We start from the raw sequence: 18,182 nt of genomic DNA on the forward strand, positions 1-18,182 counted from the left end.
CTCCACACCGGAGACCATAAACTCCGTTGCTTAAAATCCGGAGCCAGTGCTACAGGTACATAGTTTTTAAATATATAAGCACTTATTAATTTAAATTGCAACGCGTTTTAATATTTTATTATGATGCTTATTATACTAAACGACGCAATTTTTAGGAGGCGACTCCTTGTTCTCTTTTGCTGCCTCAGTTAGGTGTTGCTAGTGATGGCGACTTAACTGAGGTTGCATATGGTGTGGCCCAGCCAACCAAAGGGCCAAACAGTGCATTCGATGCCTGTTACAAGTAGCCACATCAGTGTGACCGTGGAAATTATTGTAAAGGGGTTTGAAGATTTCTCACTCTCGGTTCCAATGCCAGCATGGAGAGCCTTGAGAAACTTTCAGACGCCCTAGGTAGTTTCGTCACATAGCCATATGCTTGGGTCCGATTCACTGACATGGTAATAATCATTTGTACCTTATTTTTATTTTTATTTTTTTAATTGCATGCTTACACTAATTTAATTGTATAAATTGAAATATCAAAAGAGTTCAAAGAGATCTTGGAGAGAGATTGGTTCCTCAGCAAAGGTGTCGACTGGGTCAAAGTCGATGCCAAGCACTCCAATTTTGACTGATGCGGAGCTAAACGATCTCTCTCAAGATTGCAAATGGCTGCACACTTGTGCATCTCGCCTGCGTGAGGAGGACCCAATCATTCTAAACCTGCAGAAGGACCAATTCTGCTTTTTTAGAAAGCCCATTTGTAATTATTGGTCCTAGTGACATTGGGCAATTTTTGAGAGGAGAGATGCTGAACGTAGCTCTTATCCATGTCTACATGAGGTGATGCTCATTATCTTACAAGTTAGGCATTGTTGTTTAATTGTTTTAATAACTGAATTACTAACAAAATTTTCTTATTCGTGAGTTTAGTGCGGCTTACGAGGAGCTAAATTCTTGCGGACCTCCAATAAAAATTGGATGGCTTTGTCTTGAGTCGATTTCGGGTACTAAATGTGTAAATGATCCAGATGACGTCAGAGCATACATTGAGACTGCTTTGACTAATTTCCTTGCATCTAAACACACGTTCATTCTGGCTCTATATATGGAAGAGTAACTTTTATTTTTGAAATTGAACTTTTGATTTTTAAAGTCACCTAATCTCTAATTTTTTGTTGATTTTAAATTTGTGTTTGTAGTTTGTATTGGATACTTTTGGTCATATGTCCTTTAACAAATACTGTGCACATCTTCGACTCATTACAAAAACCTCAAAGCCCGCCTCGTAACACAAAATTCAAAGTGTTGTTGAATACGTACGTAATATTAATTATTTTACCAATTTGATTTAATTAAGTGTTACACATATATATAAATAGTATTACTTTTCCCATGCATTTCAGCACAATGAAAAAAGTGCGTGGACAAATGGGATCTACATCCAGAGCCACATTTTCAAAATGGACAGCAATAAAGGTATACAAATTCGATTTTATGCGTTTTTAAGCTTTTTTGGCACTTTTGCGCATAAAGTAGCTTAAACTTGGTTTGTTTTGCACGAAACTTGGCACACAACACTATTTGGTATATAATGTTGTGTTGAAGTGGTTAGAATTGAAAGTCAAAGTCATATGCTAGAAATTACGTGTTAAGTTGCGATTTTATGCGTTTTTAAGCGTTTTTGGCACTTTTGCGCATAAAGTAGCTCAAACTTGGTTTGTTTTGCACGAAACTTGGCACACAACACTATTTGGTATATATTATTGTGTTGATATGGTTAGAATTGAAAATCATTGTCATATGGTAGAAATTAGGTGTTAAGTTGCGATTTTATGCGTTTTTAAGCGTTTTTGGCAGCTCAAACTTGGTTTGTTTTGCACGAAACTTGGCTCACAACACTAATTGGTATATATTTTTGTGTTGAAATGGTTTAGTATTGAAAATCATAGTCATATGCTAGAAATTACATATTAAGTTGCGAATTTATGCGTTTTTAAGCGTTTTTGGCAATTTTGCGCATATAGTAGCTCAAACTTGGTTTGTTTTGCACGAAACTTAGCACACAACACTATTTGGTAAATATTATTGTGTTGAAGTGGTTAGAATTGAAAATCATTGTCATATGCTAGAAATTACGTGTTAAGTTGCGATTTTAAGGGTTTTTTGCACTTTTGCGCATAAAGTAAACTTGGTTTGATTTTGATGCGAAACCGAGGCTGATTAAGGCCTTGGTTATGCAAGGATTAATGTTGTGCGGAAGCTTTGATTAATGACACAGAAAAAAACTACAAATGATCATGAAAAGAACACGAAACAACCAAAAAAAAAAAAAACACTTAAGACAATTCTGATCTAGCAAACTGTCGAATAGCCCTCCTTCAGCTCAACTTCTAGGAGTCCACGGGGATTATTAGAATGGTTTTAGGACCTTGATAGCTAGATCCAAGTACCAAGATTCCATTTCCACTTTAGCCTAGGTCCTGGATGCATAGGTTTGGTCTCCACGTGTCGTGCAAGGTGGTCTGGTCGCTAGCCTAGGTCCTGGATGCAGCCTTGTGCGGGCTCCTTTGGTATCTTCATTTGATACAACCACATTTGTATCAGGTTTGTACGAAACTTGGCGCACAACATTATTAGGTATATATTATTGTGTTGAAGTGGTTAGAAATGAAAATCATTGTCATATGGTAGAAATTAGGTGTTAAGTTACGATTTTATGCGTTTTTAAGCGTTTTTGGCACTTTTGCGAATAAAGTAGCTCAAACTTGGTTTGTTTTGCACGAAACTTGGCACACAACACTATTTGGTATATATTATTGTGTTGAAGTGGTTAGAATTCAAAATCATTATCATATGGTAGAAATTAGGTGTTAAGTTGCGATTTTAAGGGTTTTTAACCGTTTTTGGCACTTTTGCGCATAAACTTGGTATGTTTTGCACGAAACTTGGCACACAACACTATTTGGTATATATTATTGTGTTGAAGTGGTTAGAATTGAAAATCATTGTCGTATGCTAGAAATTACGTGTTAAGTTGCAATTTTATACATTTTTAAGCGTTTTTGGCACTTTTGCGCATAAAGTAGCTCAAACTTGGTTTGATTTGCACGAAACTTGGCATACAACATTATTTGGTATATATTATTGTGTTGAAGTGGTTAGAATTGAAAATCATTGTCCTATGGTAGAAATTAGGCGTTAAGTTGCGATTTTATTCTTTTTAAAGCGTTTTTGGCACTTTTGCCAATAAAGTAGCTCAAATTTGGTTTGTTTTGCGTGAATCTTGCCACACAACACTATTTGGTCTATATTATTGCGTTGAAGTGGTTAGAATTGAAAATCATAGTCGTATGCTAGAAATTACGTATTAAGTTGCCATTTTATGCGTTTTTATGCTTCTTTGGCACTAACATCTATTTTCTCTTAGTGCTTTCGACAACCTTCTAATTCCGTAGATTGCGGCTACTACACTCTCAAATACATGGACGATATCTTAAATCCGTGAAGGAGGTTGAAGTCGAAAACATAGATGCCGTAAGTATTTGTTACGTTCTTAAATTATTATTATTGGTAAAATCTAATGTTTATTAATCTTTTAATTTTATATTTTATTATAGGTTTTATACGACATTCCGAGGGAAACATGCCCTCTGAGAAGTGGAGAGATGCACGAATTAAAAGACAAGATTGCCGCGTATCTTGCTAATTTTTGTCCTTGATAAATTGTAATTAGTATAGATTTTTTAAGACTTTAATGTATATTATTATATATATGTACGTACATAATAATATATTATATATACGATCGAGAGTTTTTTATTACAAATAGATTATTGGTGATTATTTGTGATTGTCATTGGATTATTATTGGATTAATCATTGTTATTACATTGTACATTATTATTGGATTATTATTCGTATAAAACGAAAAAAGAAAAAAAATAATAGTTATTTGCTGCGGTCAGTCCCCAAAACCGCAGCAAATAAGTGCCATTATTTGCTGCGGTTTTGGGGGCTGACCGCAACAAATAAGGCCACTTATTTGCTGCGCTTTTGGGGGCTGACCGCAGCAAATAAAGCCCTTTTTTGCTGCGGTTTTAAACCGCAACATTTAAAATAGGCCATTTGCTGCTATCACTATTACTTGGGGCCAAAACCGCAGCAAATAATGGCCAAAAAAACCGTAAAAATGAGGTTTTTATCATGCAATAGATTTGTTTAGCTTTTTAATTGATACTTATAAGGTTAAGATTGACATGCATGACTCCAATATTCATATTAGTAAATATTTTGTTCTATCATGCAAATAAGCTTGTATTGTTTCATAATTGTTGCGTTTAAGGTAATATATGATTCATATAAGTTGAGTATTGAATAGTCATGTTTTATTTTGCATTTAGTTTCATAATTGACTGTTGACACGCATAAGTTTGAAAGTGGCATGCATAACCTCAATACTTTATATTTTTAGTTTTATTTTTCGTATCATGCTATAGATTTATATATGTAAGTTGTCTATTCAATAGTCAAGTTTTGATTTGTATTGTCTTATTAGTTTATATTTTTAGTTTAATAATTAATAAAATTAAGATTAAAACGAACATGAATAATCTCAACATTCTTACTGGTAATTTTTTGTTTGAATTGCTGCATTTTATGCGATAATTGATGCATATACATTATTTTCTTTTGATCATTTTGTTCAAGGTGGAAAAAGAAATAAAAACGAACTATAAGGTTTAAGCGTTTTTGGAACTAAATGGTACAAAAGCTGTTCTATCTACAACTAAGATAGATTTTGTAAAGGACATTGGTTTTAGTGGGATGGATATAAAAATTAGAAAATATACCCCTTGGATTCTAGCTTATCTTGTTTCAAACATTGATCCTACTTGCTGGGTTCAATGTATTTCGAATGGTAGGACGGAGAAGGAATATTACATGCTACATCACGTTTGCTGATGGCAATGACATATATGGTTTGCCAATTAATCCTCGAAAATTAATAAGGACGTCATTTAACGACAAGGAGTTGGTGATGAAGTGGAGGAAAACTCTTGGGGTTGGTGAAGATGATAAATTGAAAAAAATCAAGGTTTTGGATAAGTTTAAGGAATATCCCCATGGGGGGATATGTTTAAACAATTGTTTGTTCTTTATATCGATTCCACAATCTTAGCTCCATTGCAGAGCATAAGATTAGATACAATTATTTACTTCCTGTTGTAGAGGATCCTAATTACATCTCAATATTTGATTGGTGTCATTACAGACTGTCCATTCTTGCTTCTTCAATTTCAAGAATTCTTAAACCTAGGTCAACGCTGTGACATTCGGAAATTTAAAATAAATAAAATCATTTTGGGCTATAAACTAATTAGAAAATTACCATGAATCAAGTGAGTTAAGTAGGTAATAATAATAATAATAATAATAATAATAATAATAATAATAATAATAATAATGACATATATAAAAAAAAAGAAAAAAAAACTAAAACTAATACCCAAAAATCAGAAACCCATTTTCTCAATTCCCATTAATTTCTCGTCACCTTCACCGTCATTCTCCTTCTTCTTCCTTCTCATTCCTTCTCCTTCTTTCTCATGTAAACCGACCTTCCCTTATCTCCAAATCCTTCTCTTTTCCTTCTTCTTCTTTCGTATAATCAAGGTATCATCTCAACACGCCATTTTCAAGTGAATTCCACCTCTTCTTCCATTCGATTTTCATTTGAAATTAGGGTGGAGAACGGTTCTTTTGGCTTCGAAATTTAGGGCAAAAACAAGCTTCAATCACCTTATACATCCGAGTTCACAAGAGACCACGTGTATTTCTCAATCTTCTTCTTCTTGCTCTGAATTTCGAAAGGCTGCGTGAAATCAGTGAGTTTTCTTCCCTTTGTGATTTCTAAGTAATTATCTAAATTTTTACATTCTTGATTATTTTGCGTAAATAATGGCTAATTGATTATCCTTGTTGCTCATTTCTAAAATTTGAACCACAAGAAGTAGCAATCGAAATCCTTCCCCTTGTCTTCTGGATGGTTAACATGGTTAGTCGCTAAATGTAGATTCTTATATGGCACAAGTATGAGAACTTGATCAACATAGATTTACGATATGTATGTTAGCTGGATATTTGAGTATATGCTTTGTTCAACTTCGAAGACGAAGTTTTTCTTAAGTTGGGTAGAATGTGACATTCAAAAATTTAAAATAAATAAAATCATTTTGGGTTTTAAACTAATTAGAAAATTACCATGAATCAAGTGAGTTAAGTAGATAATAATAATAATAATAATAATAATAAAATAATAATAATAATAATTATAATAATAATAATAATAATAATAATAATAATAATAATAATAATGATGATATATAAAAAAAAAAGAAAAAAAAAAACTAAAACTAATACCCAAAAATCAGAAACCCATTTTCCCAATTCCCATTAATTTCTCGTCACCTTCACCGTCATTCTCCTTCTTCTTCCTTCTCATTCCTTCTCCTTCTTTCTCATGTAAACCGACCTTCCCTTATCTCTAAATCCTTCTCTTTTCCTTCTTCTTCTTTCGTATAATCAAGGTATCATCTCAACACGTCATTTTCAAGTGAATTCCACCTCTTCTTCCATTCGATTTTCATTTGAAATTAGGGTGGAGAACGGTTCTTTTGGCTTCGAAATTTAGGGAAAAAACAAGCTTCAATCACCTTATACATCCGAGTTCACAAGAGACCACGTCTATTTCTCAATCATCTTCTTCTTGCTCTGAATTTCGAAAGGCTGCGTGAAATCAGTGAGTTTTCTTCCCTTTGTGATTTCTAAGTAATTATCTAAATTTTTACATTCTTGATTATTTTGCGTAAATAATGGCTAATTGATTATCCTTGTTGCTCATTTCTGAAATTTGAACCACAAGAAGTAGCAATCGAAATCCTTCCCCTTGTCTTTGAATTCTGCCGGTTTAGGGGGGGGGGGGGGGGAAGGCAGCTTCAATCTTGTGGATTAAACATCAAATTCAAATCAAGAATCAAGCATTGAATCCGATTTCCATCTCGTTTTTTTTGGTAGCTGGAACAGAAGGTAGTTCTCTTGAGCCTTCTCTGTTTTCTTGATGTGTATTCTTTTATTCATAAGCTTTCCATTGAATAATTTATTAATCATGTGTTAAACCCTAAATTTTAGTGAATCTTGAAATTTATATAATTAATTGGATGAGTTATGTTGATTGGGAGTATTAGCTGGTTATGAGATATTGGATAATTATTGTTAGGAATTAGGAATTTATGGCAAATAATGATGATGATAAGGATTTCCTGATTTTGGTTGGGTTAATGAACTTCTCACGTAAATGTTAGCTGTTTATGGAGGTTTTGACAATGATGATGACAAGTAATTGAGTAAAGTGATGCTCTTAGATGATATATTAGATGTTTGTTGATTTGAGAACTTGTTATGGGTATTATGTTGATTGATAGATTTAGGTGAAGTTGAGATTAACCATTTTTATTGTGGATACTCGTCAAGAGCTAATTGTTAGATGATTTAATATTTTAGATGGATTATTAAATTCTTTATGAGCAATAGCGATTGTGGGCTAGAATGTTTACTTCCAGTTTAATAAGATGTAAATGGTGAATTAAAGATCATGTTTTACTATTATATGATGTTTAGAAATGCTAAACCAAGAGTTATGGGTAAGTATCAAATAATTTGATATTCTTGAAAGTATTATGTGATTCTTTGAGGATTTCTAACATTGAGTTTATATTGGTGTTGAATTGGAAATTTATGGGAAGTGTGTATTAGTTAGTTTTGTGATGATGAGAATTTAGGTGTGGATTATGATTTTGGTAGTAGATTATCTGAATGATATAGTTTGGTTAGTTCTGTATTCTTGGGTAAACTAGCTGAATCTTTCTCTTGGGTAGTTTGTTAATTTTGGTTTAGTGTCTTGGTTGAGTTTAAGATGAGTATGGAAGTGGTTGAATTGAAGTACAAAGAAAATTGTGGAGATGTATGATCTTTATAAGAATATAAGCTAGTCTTAAACAAGAATTTGGGATTTGGAGTTAGAATTTGCGTAATCTTTGTAATTGGAAATATTAGAATAGTTGGTGAAGCTATGCGTTCTTAGGATGAGTAGTAATGAACTATATGAACCTAGCTGTAGTATCTTATGCGTTGTTGTGATGCTGTATTTATTATGCTTCAGGAAGCGACATTATCGAAGAGCCCTTCTAATAATCGCGGGGTAGCAGACTCGGCCTCTTGAAGCGTTCTTTTTGGTGAGTAGTAACAGTCCCTTAAAGGGTCTGGCCAGACTACTTTCTTGAAAATAAACTTTTTACTAAAGCTCTTTTGAATTGGATATTGTTGAGACAAATGTTGTTGTGAATGCTTATGCTGATATTATGATATGGTCAATGGATCGGGCTTCCGAGCTGGTCATTGACGGAGTTGAGGAACACTGTTCCCTGCTCCCTATTTTTGAAGCGAATTGTCATTGAGATATTGACTAGCTTCACCCGAGAGCGACATAGCCTTAGAGCTATGGGGCACCTCTCAAACTAGACTCCCTGTGCGCACATAGATCTAGGAAACTGATGTTGCTTTTAAACCATTGTTTTGAACTGCTGTGTTTAATTGTTTTCGATTGTTGCTTCTCACTCAGTTTAATCTGATCCTCTGTTGTTTCCATCTTTTAGTCTGATTACAGATCGGAACCGGTCGGGAACGATGGGTTAGCGGTGTTGAATAGCGTTCCAAGGATGTATATTGAGCTGAGCACGTAGGAATTTGTAGATTTGTATTAGGATTTTGGATAAATGTATATTTCTTTTGGCTGTGCTGGTTATATCGGACTTGTAGAGAATTGTATGATTATCTTGTGTATTAGTTAGATGTTGGTTTTGGGATTTAGCTGAGTTAGTCACGTTGAAGAGCTTGTGATTCCTTTGCTTGAGTTTTGGAAGTGTGATTTCAGTTTCTTGGAAAACGAACCTAGTGATGACCCTGTTTACCCAGTCAACGGTAAGTCGGGTTGTTACAGTTGGTATCAGAGCCAAACCGCGACCGTGGCTAATCCTTAGGGTTAGTTCATCTAGCGGGCATACAATCTTGGGAGTAAGGAAAAAACGTGACTTGAGGATTTAGATGTTTAAGATAAGAGATAGAAATAGAAGTGAATATGATTGTGGAATTAACCTAGGTGTTTGGGTTAGTCATGTTTTTCTAGAAATGTAGGATTTGAGGTGTGAGGATTACGGGGTGAAACGGGAAAACGCTCTTAACGATTGATCGTGACGGCAAGAAGATTCAGTTCGACGATGCAATGTTAGAATTTGATTTCTGATGATGCCAATGTTTTGTTTCTTATCATAGTTACTTTTCGATTATCGTTTTAGTAGCTAGAATAGTATGTCCTAAGATTGCGAATCGTGTCACGTTGTTGCTAGCCCTTTCCTATCAGCTTTTGTTTGTTGATCCAAGATTATGATTATAGATTGGTATATAAAAGCGAGGTCATCGGGTTGTGAAGTATGTATCGTTAGTGTTTTGTTGTAAGTGAGTTGAACTTTAAAAATGATTGTGACATAGTAAGAGAATTAGTAAAGACAAAGTATTGCACATCATTGATGGAAAAGCTTAAGTTAAGAGCAATTGATATTGATTTTTAAGCCTAGTGATTGAGTTGCATATAGTGTTCATATTTTGATCAACTTTTAGTGTTATTGGATCTTGTCATACGTTGTAATCTATTTGAATATTGGAGCCTATAGATTTAGTAGAGTTATTAGAACATTGTGTGATTATCATTAAGAATGTACCAAGTTTCTTTTGTTGGTTAGAAGTGCAAATATAGCTTAAGGATGGAAGGTCACTGGAAAACTTGAGGTTTTGTTAAAGTACAAAAAGGTTGTATCAACATCAAGAATAGAAGTAGGTTTTCAACAAAAGTTGTTATAAAGGATCTTGAGTCATAGACTTAAGTTATCAAAATAGTATGGTTCATACGTTCTAAAGATGGCATTTAAAGTTTAAGAAGTTGGGTTATAAAGATTATAGGTTATTTGATTGAGACAGTAGTTGGTAAATTGTAAACACCTCATAGATGATCTTAGTGGGTATATGTGAAAATAGTCAATACTTGAGTTGTTATTATTGAAAAGTTGTGCTTAGCAGTTATGATACAAATTTATGTTTGAGTTAAAGCTTATAAGGATTATGGTCTAGTTACTTAGTCGATAATTCAATTGAGAATATTTGGATGAAGAATGCAAATAAATGTTTAATTGAGTTTATAATAAACTATACTTTGGCTTCTATACGGGACAAGTTACTTATGAATTTATTAGGTTTTGATTGGAAAGTGGTGCATGATATCAACCTAGGTGAGGTAGTTTATCGTCTTGCGTTACCAACATCTTTTGACCGAGTGCATGACGTGTTTTGCGTATCCCAGCTGAGACAATACATCAGAGATGACTCACAGGTTCTTTGGCCGAACAGTTGACCCTGGATAATACCTTGCAGTACGAGGAGACCCCCGTTCAGATCCTAGATAGGAAGGCGCGTGATACACGTTGAGGTAGTATAGCGCTTGTGAAGGTGCTATGGTCTAATCACGTTACCGAAGAAGCCACGTGGGAGGCAGTAGATGCCATGAGACGCGATTATCCCTGGTTGTTTGCTTAGGCATTTCTATGTTTATCGCTTTATAGCTATTGCATCTCCTTAGACTTTGTGAGTTAAGTTCGAGGACGAACTTTATTCTAAGAAGGGTAGGATTTTTGGATTCAGAATAGTTTTAGTAAGTCTGGATGGTTAACATGGTTAGTCGCTAAATGTAGATTCTTATAGGGCACAAGTATGAGAACTTGATCAACATAGATTTACGATATGTATGTTAGCTGGATATTTGAGTATATGCTTTGTTCAACTTCGAAGACGAATTTTTCCTTAAGTTGGGTAGAATGTGACATTCGGAAATTTAAAATAAATAAAATCATTTTGGGTTTTAAACTAATTAGAAAATTACCATGAATCAAGTGAGTTAAGTAGGTAGTAATAATAATAATAATAATAATAATAATAATAATAATAATAATAATAATAATTATAATAATTATAATAATAATAATAATGATGATGATGACATATAAAAAAAAGAAAAAAAAAACTAAAACTAATACCCAAAAATTAGAAACCCATTTTCCCAATTCCCATTAATTTCTCGTCACCTTCACCGTCATTCTCCTTCTTCTTCCTTCTCATTCCTTCTCCTTCTTTCTCATGTAAACCGACCTTCCCTTATCTCTAAATCCTTCTCTTTTCCTTCTTCTTCTTTCGTATAATCAAGGTATCATCTCAACACGCCATTTTCAAGTGAATTCCACCTCTTCTTCCATTCGATTTTCATTTGAAATTAGGGTGGAGAACGGTTCTTTTGGCTTCGAAATTTAGGGAAAAAACAAGCTTCAATCACCTTATACATCCGAGTTCACAAGAGACCACGTGTATTTCTCAATCTTCTTCTTCTTGCTCTGAATTTCGAAAGGCTGCGTGAAATCAGTGAGTTTTCTTCCCTTTGTGATTTCTAAGTAATTATCTAAATTTTTACATTCTTGATTATTTTGCGTAAATAATGGCTAATTGATTATCCTTGTTGCTCATTTCTGAAATTTGAACCACAAGAAGTAGCAATCGAAATCCTTCCCCTTGTCTTTGAATTCTGCCGGTTTAGGGGGGGGAAGGCAGCTTCAATCTTGTGGATTAAACATCAAATTCAAATCAAGAATCAAGCATTGAATCCAATTTCCATCTCGTTTTTTTTGGTAGCTGGAACAGAAGGTAGTTCTCTTGAGCCTTCTCTGTTTTCTTGATGAGTATTCTTTTATTCATAAGCTTTCCATTGAATAATTTATTAATCATGTGTTAAACCCTAAATTTTAGTGAATCTTGAAATTTATATAATTAATTGGATGAGTTATGTTGATTGGGAGTATTAGCTGGTTATGAGATATTGGATAATTATTGTTAGGAATTAGGAATTTATGGCAAATAATGATGATGATAAGGATTTCCTGATTTTGGTTGGGTTAATGAACTTCTCACGTAAATGTTAGCTGTTTATGGAGGTTTTGACAATGATGATGACAAGTAATTGAGTAAAGTGATGCTCTTAGATGATATATTAGATGTTTGTTGATTTGAGAACTTGTTATGGGTATTATGTTGATTGATAGATTTAGGTGAAGTTGAGATTAACCATTTTTATTGTGGATACTCGTCAAGAGCTAATTGTTAGATGATTTAATATTTTAGATGGATTATTAAATTCTTTATGAGCAATAGCGATTGTGGGCTAGAATGTTTATTTCCAGTTTAATAAGATGTAAATGGTGAATTAAAGATCATGTTTAACTATTATATGATGTTTAGAAATGCTAAACCAAGAGTTATGGGTAAGTATCGAATAATTTGATATTCTTGAAAGTATTATGTGATTCTTTGAGGATTTCTAACATTGAGTTTATATTGGTGTTGAATTGGAAATTTATGGGAAGTGTGTATTAGTTAGTTTTGTGATGATGAGAATTTAGGTGTGGATTATGATTTTGGTAGTAGATTATCTGAATGATATAGTTTGGTTAGTTCTGTATTCTTAAGTAAACTAGCTGAATCTTTCTCTTGGGTAGTTTGTTAATTTTGGTTTAGTGTCTTGGTTGAGTTTAAGATGAGTATGGAAGTGGTTGAATTGAAGTACAAAGGAAATTGTGGAGATGTATGATCTTTATAAGAATATAGCTAGTCTTAAACAAGAATTTGGGATTTGGAGTTAGAATTTGCGTAATCTTTGTAATTGGAAATATTAGAATAGTTGGTGAAGCTATGCGTTCTTAGGATGAATAGTAATGAACTATATGAACCTAGCTGTAGTATCTTATGTGTTGTTGTGATGCTGTATTTGTTATGCTTCAGGAAGCGACATTATCGAAGAGCCTTTCTAATAATCGCGGGGTAGCAGACTTGGCCTCTTGAAGCGTTCTTTTTGGTGAGTAGTAACAGTCCCTTAAAGGGTCTGGCCAGACTACTTTCTTGAAAATAAACTTTTTACTAAAGCTCTTTTGAATTGGATATTGTTGAGACAAATGTTGTTGTGAATGCTTATGCTGATATTATGATATGGTCAATGGATCGGGCTTCCGAGCTGGTCATTGACGGAGTTGAGGAACACTGTTCCCTGCTCCCTATTTTTGAAGCGAATTGTCATTGAGATATTGACTAGCTTCACCCGAGAACGACATAGCCTTAGAGCTATGGGGCACCTCTCAAACTAGACTCCCTGTACGCACATAGATCTAGGAAACTGATGTTGCTTTTAAACCATTGTTTTGAATTGCTGTGTTTAATTGTTTTGGATTGTTGTTTCTCACTCAGTTTAATCTGATCCTCTGTTGTTTCCATCTTTTAGTCTGATTACAGATCGGAACCGGTCGGGAACGATGGGTTAGCGGTGTTGAATAGCATTCCAAGGATGTATATTGAGTTGAGCACGTAGGAATTTGTAGATTTGTATTAGGATTTTGGATAAATGTATATTTGTTTTGGCTGTGCTGGTTATATCGGACTTGTAGAGAATTGTATGATTATCTTGTGTATTAGTTAGATGTTGGTTTTGGGATTTAGCTGAGTTAGTTACGTTGAAGAGCTTGTGATTCCTTTGCTTGAGTTTTGGAAGTGTGATTTCAGTTTCTTGGAAAACGAACCTAGTGATGACCCTGTTTACCCAGTCAACAGTAAGTCGGGTTGTTACAAACGCATAACATTGTGAATGGTTGTCCTATAGTACTTCTTGTGGCATACTATTATCGATTAGAGTTTAAGGGGAAAATGTTGCCTAAGACACTACCACTTGTTAGTAATATTTCTGATTAATTGCTAAAGATTAAGTTTAATGAGGAACGGGAGGCTAGGTTTGGGAATGGTATGCTTCAATTTGAAGGGTTCGCAATTTGTGATGTTCAGACAGATTTTGTTCATGAGGAAAAATTCTACAGTGTTGCTGGTGAAGGTGATTATGAAATTGTTGGTAAAGATGGTCGTGGAGATGAGGGTGAGGGTTGTATGAATGTAGATAGGGATGATTTTCTGAAACTTAAAATTTCAGAAGGTTGCAAGAAAGATGTTGATATCAAGATATTGGCAGAAGATGTGGATATTTAACTTTATAATATTTTTTTTGCTTTTGATCACTTTAAGATTGCAACTGCTCGGTTTAAAATAGAAATTGAAATGGACATGAATTCAAACGGGTTCCAATTTTTACAAATGACTTTGTTAAGTTGTTAATTGTTGAAGTTTAATGCATAACTGATGGTTTTATTTTTAAAATTTTATGTAGTTGTTATTTATTGAGTTCACTTTACTTTCCTAAATTGAATGACTTAAGATATTAATTGTTTCATATTAGATAATAATTATCATTATTGTGGAGATCTTAAACATTGTTGTATTTGTTTTATTTTAACAGTCAGTTCAAAAGGCTTGTTTGTTACTCCCTCCGTTTCTTTTTATTTGTCCACTTTAAGTTTGTCCACTTAAAAAAGAGAAATTTAAATTAGATTTTTAAAGTATATATTGAAGATAAAATATATTCATATGTGAGATCTTGTTAGATTTGTTTTGAAGTAATGTTTTTTAATGTATAATTTTTATAATTTTTATGATGCGCACTTAGAGATATTAAGACTTAAAATTTGCTAAAAAATGCGTGTAAAAGGTAAAGTGGACAAACAAAAAGGAACGGAGGGAGTATTGAAGAGAGACATTGATGTTGTTGTCCACATGTATATGGAAAGGTTGGCGAAGCTACTAAAAAGACTGTTAAAGAGGAGGGTGTTGTGCTTTTTATTCAACAAATATTTCAAGATAATGATTGGTTGTCTTCGATTGTTGTATTGGTGGCACTGTTAATCAAAAAAACAAATGCAATAAAACTGCAAATATTGATGCAGCTAAGCAGTCTACACCTATTCAAACACAAGCAAAACTTGATATAGCAAACATTCCCTCGGCTTTGAAGGAATGTTGTTCTATTAACTTAGGGTCATTCGGTGTTGAGGTCCCGTATGTGTCCCAGTTCATGATCACAAACAAAGAAATATACAAAGACTTGCATTCTTTGGAGAAGGAGGTGCTAGATTTCTATTTTCTAAAGGAAACAATGGATAAGTTGTGAGTTCTTTATTCTCTAATTTATTTTTGTGTTGTTTCTCATTTTCTTATGTTCATTTGTTTTTTTTTTTTTTTTTTTTTTTTTTTTTTTTTTTTTGTTTTTTGCTAGCAGTGAAGATATATTTGCTTGTCAAGATTATTATTCTTTTATCACGTGATGAAGCTTTCACTTTGAAGGATAATGAAAAGATTTCTTCCATTGTGTTTGATTGTTGGGCGGTGTACTTGAATATGATTGAAAGGAATCAAGAGGTGTTTTTGCCTGACAAAGAATTGAAAACATTTTTATTCACATATAACATTGTGCAAGTGTTTTATCCTTTTGTTATTACCAGCTTGTATTATATTTATTGTACATAGTAGTTAGTTGGTCATTGGTTTCATTTAACAGCGTGCTTTAGGAATGTTATTGGCCGAGAAGAATGATGTGAAAGCAAATGGCTTAAAGGTCGAGGTTTTTGATGCTTGGAAAAAATGATGCTAATTTGATTAGGGCCAATTCTGAAATCAAGAAGACAAACATAGTAAGACACATTTGATTGATATAATTGTGTAATTGATAGACATATAAGAGTATAATTGATATTGTTAATAATTCACCATCCTTTTTTTTTTGTTTTTTTAGTATATTACATTCTTTTAGTAAAAATGATAGATATAACTTGATAATTGATGTACATTAAAGAATAATTGCATTGTTCTTTTTTCACTTCTTTTTTGAATTGAACGATTTAAATTTATTACTGATGTGTAGACTTGCATAAGCGTTATACTTTCTGACATTGTTTTTTATATTATAGTTTTCGTTCTTATGGCTTTTTTTGAATAACAACATCATGTGCTAGTTGTTATTGATACTCAACGCAAGACTATTCACTATCTAGACAATATAAGGAGGAGGAAGGATTTTAAAGAGATTGTAATGCTACATAAGTTTGTTGTGGGATGTTTTTTCGGATTTTTTTGATGCCTTTGAGCATCCATGTATTGAAGAAGCATAGAATTACAATCTTAGCATTGTTATACAACTGTAGAATGTAAATGAAATCTACTGATTGTGGTGTTTATGTTACTTATTTTATGGAGCACTTTATCGGTGATAATAACTTTGGCCCTCTTCATACTACTAAGGATAAATTGAAGTACAGGGGATTGATTTGCAGCATGTTAGTATTATCTGATGTTAACAAGAATAAGGAAAAGGTATTGAAGAAACTTCTTAATGCTTTTAACAAAAGAAAGAATTGAATTTTCCATTGATCATAGTAGAAAGGGAGTTGAAAGTTGCTGAAAAACAAAAGAAAGATGAAGAAGAAAATATCAGGTGTTTGACATAGTTAAAGAAGAAGATGAAGAGGATAAAACAAAGAAGACGAGTAGGAACAAATTGGTTCCTTTGAAGAAGATTACAAAAAAAGAAACAATGAATGATACTTGAAATTGTTTGTTTAACTTGCTTTAGTCTTTGGTTCTATAAATAATTTATCAGCTTTCAGCGGTTTGATGTTGTTTATGTCTATTTTGATGATGTTTTGGGGTTGAATATGTTTAAGCGTCATTATATGTATGACTTATTTTGAACAAGTACAAGATTACATTTTGAGGGTTGTTTTATTGTATATAACATGTATTTCAGCTGATATGTATAACCTATTTGTGATATATTGTTTATTGTATATTCCATAATATGTAGCTTAAGATAACAACTGATATATGTAATCCTTAGATTCAACATAATTTGATTTGTTTACTTAATGTTAATATTGTTATGGTTAACTAATAAGTATAATAACAAATAAACTGTGACATTTAATATCTAAATTGATGTTCTTATGATGTTGTTGATTTGAAATTGATATACCTAAGGTAAAAAGTGATGTGTTTAAATGATAAACAGATTGATGTTGTTATGATCTTGATTTGAAACTGATATACATAATATAAAAATTGATATTATTAAATGATAAACAGAAACTGTTTAATGAATGATTTTTTAAGTGTTATTTAAAAAGCATTCAGTATACGATGTGTATATTAGAAACACTATAACAATTCATGAAAAATATAGTTATCAAATTATATGTTTGTTTCTTGTTTTAGTTGCAGAGTCCTTTTGAATTAAAGATTTAGATATTTTCTTCTGTGATGTCTCAAAATGTCCTTTCAATCTCTTCTTTCTTTCTTTCTTTTGTGACCGTTCTATCTGGGTGTCTTAATTGTAACGAGATTTGCTATAATGTGTGTTGTGCTGTTGTTTATGTTGTTTGTGTTGCAGGTTCAATTTCCATTTCAGCTCTCTCAATCAGTTTACTTCATCACTTGCCGTATTGTAGAGCTCTTTTACTACTTTTCTTGTTTCTTCTTTGCCTTGTGACTATAAAACAAGGTTGTAAATTTTACGCCCCATGCCTCGTCACCATGTAATTGTAGATATTCTTTGTGGTTCCAAGCCTTAGGTAAACATTGATTACCATAAAAGTGTATCCCAAATATCCTTTTGGCATTCTTTGTCCACCTTGAAAAAATGTAGAAAGCGGTATATTTTGCACAAAATGCAAGTGTAGTACCCGTAAACAATGGCACCACAACCATCTATTTGATTTAAAGTTCTTACAAATACAGTCAACATGTATAATATCATTGTATTTGGAGCAACAACATATTTAATAACAGCTTGTCTAAATTCTATAACATTACCAAACACAATTCCAACACACCATTCAAACTTCCTGAAGTCAGTCTTATCATGAACTACAACAGGTATTTCAATTTCATCATCACTATTTTCATAATCAGAAACTACATCATTTAAAGGGTACACACCAATTTGTAGATTTGATTGGACACCACCTTCATCCTCCTCCATCGACAAGTCTTGACTTAAAACAAGTTCAAGTGACTCATATCCTTCAGAATCTTGCTCATCTGAGAAAACATAGTCCAGATCTTCACTA

General features: G+C 33.0%; 1 long non-coding RNA gene across 17 annotated transcripts; it reads left to right on the forward strand.

The window, feature by feature from the left end:
* The first annotated feature begins 5,492 nt into the window (after positions 1-5,492).
* LOC130803326 (uncharacterized) lies at positions 5,493-18,182 on the forward strand. 17 transcript variants are annotated; one of them, XR_009039873.1, is made up of 6 exons: positions 5,493-6,784; positions 6,908-7,071; positions 8,204-8,276; positions 8,697-13,045; positions 14,774-15,228; positions 15,341-15,830. It is a non-coding gene; the product is annotated as an uncharacterized LOC130803326 (long non-coding RNA). The 17 variants fall into 17 exon arrangements; XR_009039875.1 differs by adding an exon at positions 17,504-18,182 and having other exon boundaries at positions 6,908-13,045; positions 15,341-15,752; XR_009039868.1 differs by having other exon boundaries at positions 6,908-13,045; positions 15,341-15,480; positions 15,620-15,830.

Source organism: Amaranthus tricolor, chromosome 16 (assembly GCF_026212465.1).
Source record: "Amaranthus tricolor cultivar Red isolate AtriRed21 chromosome 16, ASM2621246v1, whole genome shotgun sequence".
Taxonomy (NCBI): domain Eukaryota; kingdom Viridiplantae; phylum Streptophyta; class Magnoliopsida; order Caryophyllales; family Amaranthaceae; genus Amaranthus; species Amaranthus tricolor.